The sequence below is a fragment of the Callorhinus ursinus genome, unplaced genomic scaffold (assembly GCF_003265705.2).
Source record: "Callorhinus ursinus isolate GAN/ISIS: 27379988/994484 unplaced genomic scaffold, GSC_fseal_2.0 scaffold2006, whole genome shotgun sequence".
NCBI classification, from domain to species: Eukaryota; Metazoa; Chordata; class Mammalia; order Carnivora; family Otariidae; genus Callorhinus; species Callorhinus ursinus.
In genome coordinates this window covers 4036-8968 of record NW_027399060.1, presented here as the reverse complement: position 1 = coordinate 8968, position 4933 = coordinate 4036, and the positions used below count along the sequence as shown (strand labels likewise).

Genomic DNA, 4933 nt, shown 5'->3' with positions numbered 1-4933 from the left:
TATAGGGGCACCTGGGTGGCTCAGTCAGTTAAGCGTCTGCCTTTGGCTCAGGTCATGATCCCGGGGTCCTGGGATCGGCCCCCGCATCAGGCTCCCTGCTCAGTGGGGAGTCTGCTTCTCCCTCTCTCCCCTGCTCATGCTCCCTCTCTAGCTATCAAATGAATAAATAAAATCTTTAAAAAAATAAAGTATACATCATGATATATATGTGTGTGTTTATGTATATGTATATATGTATATAATGAAAGGATTTCCTCCTATCTAGTTCATTAGGACATCCATCACCATATATAGTTGCTAGCACTGTGTTGTATAATTGAAATTCGCTAAGGAAGTAGAACATCTACTTTCACGTCCACATTAGATTCCTAGACCTTATTTATCTTATAGCTGAAAGCTTGTACCATTTTACTAACATCTCACTATTCCCGCCCCCACCCCCAACCCAGCCTCTGCCAACCACTTTTCTACTTTTCTGTTTCTATGAGTTTGACTTTTTTTTTTTTTTTTTTTTTAGATTCCACATATAAGTGATGCCACACAATATTTGTCTTTCTCTGTCTGGCTTATTTCACTCAGCATAATGCCTTCAAGCACCATCCATGTTGTCACAAATGACAGGATTTCCCTCTTTCATGGCTGAAGAATCCTCCATTGTATGTATGTATATGCACCTCTCATCTTTATCCTTGCATCTGCTGATGGACTTTAAGGTTGCTTTCACATCTTGGCAATTGTGAATGATGCTGCAATGAGCACAGGAGTGTAGCTATCTCTTCAATATCCTGTTTTCATTTCCTTTGGATGTATACCCAGCAGTGGGAGTGCCGATCATATGGTGGTTCTATTTTAGTCTTTTGAGGAATTTCCATACTGTTTTTCTTAGTGGCTGCACCAATTTATATTCCCACAAACGGAGCAGGAAGGTTCCCTTTTACCCGCTTCCTTGCAAAGGCTTGTTGTTGATATCTCTTGTCTTTGGATGACAGCCGTTCTAATAAATGTGAGGTGAGATCTCATTGTGGTTTTGCTTTGCATTTTTTTTTAACTTTATTTTATTTACATCACCTCTACACCCCACGTGGGGCTCGAACTCATGACCTCGAGATCAAGAGTCGCATGCTCTTACGCCTGAGCCAGCCAAGGTGTCCCTGGTTTGCATTTCCCTGATGATGAGTGATGTTGAGCACCTTTTCATGGACCTGTGGGCCACCTGTCTGTCTGTCTCCTTTGGAAAAATGTCTCTGCAGTTTCTTCTGCCCAGTTTTAAATTGGATTTGTTTGTTTGCCCATGGAGTTGTGTGAGTTCTTTGTAGCTTTTAGATATTAACCACCTCTTATCAGAGGGATGGCTAGCAAATATTTTTTTCCCCATTCCATAGGTGGCCTTTTCATTTTGCTGGTCGTTTCCTATGCTGTACAGAACATTTTTAGCGTGATGTAGTCTATTTTTGCTTTCGTTGCCTTAGTTTTTGGTATCCTGCATCCGCTTTTGATTCTTGCACCGGATCAAACTAAGCCAAGAGCTGGTCTATCCTTAAGCCTAGAGGTCCTCACTTCTGCAGGATCCATTGGCTCTGGTTTCTTCCTTGGGGTCTCGCCCAGGTTTTGTTATTTGTTTAGAGGTTATTTTTAGCCAGCTGGACCAGTTTTGAGGTAAATCTTTTGGGTACTTGCATGGCATTATTTTTTTTAACTGATCATGACTATTTTAAACTGAGTGAATATAAGTTCTAGGGCAGAAACATTTCCTTTTTAAGGCGCTGTTTCTCTGGCAGTTAGAAAAACTAATCCAAAAGATTAGCAAAAATAGCCTCTCATTAAATAGCTTGAATCTGGGGAAATGCAGGCATTTCTTCTGTTCAGTGAACCTCTCTGGGGTGAGAGCAAGAAAGAAGAACCGAGGATTGCTGCGGATATCTGTGGATAGTGAAGTCCTTACTGGAACCGAGATTTCTTTTGTTTCAAACTAGGAAGCTTACCTTCCTCGGTGATAAACAGTATATACCTGACCCAAAAATACATCGCCAAAAATTTAAATCAAAGCAGTAGTCTGCTGGGGAGAAAAGCTCTTTCCTTTCTATCTGAAGGCAGTCATCAGCGCAAAGGTAAGCCAAGATGGGTGCTTACAAGTACGTCCAGGAGCTATGGAGGAAGAAGCAATCGATATTATGCACTTTCTTCTTGGGGGACAGTGCTGGCAGGACTACCAGATCTCTGCCCTCCACAGGCCGCCCCCCCCATGCAACCTGGCCTGATAAAGCGTGCAGACTGGGGTACAAGGGCAAGCAAGGTTATGTCATATACCAGATCCTTGTGCGATGGGGTGGCCGCCCAGTTCCTAAGGGTGCAAACCTGTCCATCATGGTGCTAACCAGCTCCAGTTTGCCCAAAGCCTACAGTCTGTTCCAGAGGAATGAGCTGGACGCCACCATGGGGCTCTGACAGTCTTGAATTCTTACTGGTTTGGTGAAGATTACACGTAGAGATTCTTTGAGGTTATCCTCATCGATCCATCCCATAAGGCTATCAGAAGGAATCCTGCCACCCAGGTGATCACCAAACCAGTCCACAAGCACTGGGGGATGCGAGGGCTGACATCTGCAGGCCACCAGTACGTGGCCTTGGAAAGAGTCCCAAGTTCCAGCACACCACTGGTGGTTCTCACAGCAGGGCGGGGGGAGGGGCGTGGAGAAGAGACAATCCTTTTTGGCTCCACTGTGGCCACTAGCATAAGTAATGTTTGTGAAATTCCTACCTGAGTAACGATTTAGGACAGGCGTGTCTGCTTAAATGTGTTCTTTAATTTGTCTGTTCAAATGAATTGTCTGGATGTGTCTGGGTGGCTCAGTGGTTTAAGCGTCTGCCTTAGGCTCAGGTCATGATCCCAGGGTTCTGGTATCGAGCCCCACGTTGGGTTCCCTGCTTAGCGGGGAGTCTGCTTCTGCCCCTCCCCCTGTTCATGTGCACGCTCTCGCGCTCTCTCTCTCTCTCTCTCTCTCTCTCTCGGTCTTAAATAGATAAAATCTAGGGGCACCTGGGTGGCTCAGTTGTTAAGCGTCTGCCTTTGGCTCGGGTCATGATCCCAGAGTCCTGGGATCGAGCCCCGCATCGGGCTCCCCGCTCAGCGGGAAGCCTACTTCTCCCTCTCCTGCTCCCCCTGCCTGTGTTGGCTCTCTCACTGTGTCTCTCTCTGTCAAATAAATAAATAAAATCTTTTAAAAAAATAAAAATAAATAAATAAATAAAATCTTTAAAAATAAAGAAAAATAAAATGAGTTGTCTGCAGATTGTTCCATGAATGGATTGTCAAATGATGAAATTTAAACTGCTATAATGTTTGAAGACTGTAAGTGATGGTGTATCTTGTCAGATGAACCCATTTGTCTTTGCTTTATCTTATTAGGGAGTTTATACATCAGTGTTAAAAATGTTGTTGGCAGGGGGTGGGGGGAGTGCCTGGCTGGCTCAGTAGGTAGAGCATGAGACTCGATCTTGGGGTTTGAGTTTGAGCCCCACGTTGGGTGTAGCAATTACTTAAAAAAGTAAAATCTTTAAAACAAATAAAACAAAATGCTGTTTGGTACCATAGGTGTGAAATAAATTCTGTAAAAGTGGAATGCAGAAGCTGGCCATGTAGATTTGTTGGTGCATGTGTTGAAACCTACAACTTCGGGGCGCCTGGGTGGCTCAGTTGGTTAAGCGACTGCCTTCGGCTCAGGTCATGATCCTGGAGTCCCGGGATCGAGTCCCACATCGGGCTCCCTGCTCAGCGGGGAGTCTGCTTCTCCCTCTGGCCCTCCCCCCTCTCATGTGCTCTCTCTCTCTCATTCTCTCTCTCTCAAATAAATAAATAAAATCTTAAAAAAAAAAAAAAAAGAAACCTACAACTTCACTGGGGTGATGTAATGCTCTTCTGGTTTACTCTGCAATGGCTGTTTTTAGGGGTTTGGTAAGAACAAGCGCATTGCATTGGATTTTGCTTGGAAATGTGAAGAATATCCTAATCTTTTCTCATGATCGTATGCAGGATAATAAAGTTAACAAGGTAGAGCCCACATTTTTAGGTTGAATCCAATATTCCATTTATGTAACTGCTATTTCTAAAAGAATAGTTAAAAGAATGCCACCATTTTTAGGAGAATTGAATAACCTCTTGCAAGAGGGTTCTCTTACAAATGAAAATAAATCCTGTTTAGCCTAAGCAGAAAGAAAAAAAGAAAGGAAGGAAGGAAGAAAGAAAGAAAGAAAGAGAGGGAAGGAGGGAGGATGGGTGCTAACTTCCTTTGGGTCACCCCTGGGCATCCCTGGTTTATCTCGGTGGGTTTAATTGGTTTCTGCATGTTTGGGAATCAGTAGGTCCTGAAGCTCTCTCCGCAGCTGTGGGGGTACAAGTCTCAGCCCCCCTCAACCCAGGGAACCACAGGCCCAGAAGCAGGCTTTGCCTTCCAAGGTTGTAGGTAAACAGAATATTTCCATTTGGGAGGTGTCTGAAGTTGCTTTTTAACTTAAAACAGCCTTGAAAAAAAATTAGGCTAAGTGAAATAAGCCAGACACAAAAGGACCAATATTGTATGATTCTACTTCGGTAAGGGACCTAGAGTAGTCAAAGTCCTAGAGACAGAAAGTAGAAGGTGGGCGCCAGGGGCTGGGGGAAGGGATGGGGGTCAGTGTTTAATGGGGACAGAGCTGCAGTTTGAGAAGATGAGAAAGTTCTGGAGATGGGGATTGGTGATGGTCGCACACCAGTGTGAATGTGCTTAATGCCCCTTAACTGGACACTTAAAACTGGTTAAAATGATAAATTGTATGTTTTGGATATTTTGCCACACACAGACAAACACATACACATACACATACACACCATTAGCCTGTAGCAAGCTCCTTGGGCAGGGGGCTCAGTAGGAAGATTTGGGAGTCCATCAGACATTCA

At 44.1% G+C, this 4933-nt stretch overlaps 1 pseudogene; it reads left to right on the top strand.

The window, feature by feature from the left end:
• The first annotated feature begins 259 nt into the window (after positions 1-259).
• LOC112818072 (large ribosomal subunit protein eL15-like) lies at positions 260-3118 on the top strand (annotated as a pseudogene).
• Positions 3119-4933: the final 1815 nt, after the last annotated feature.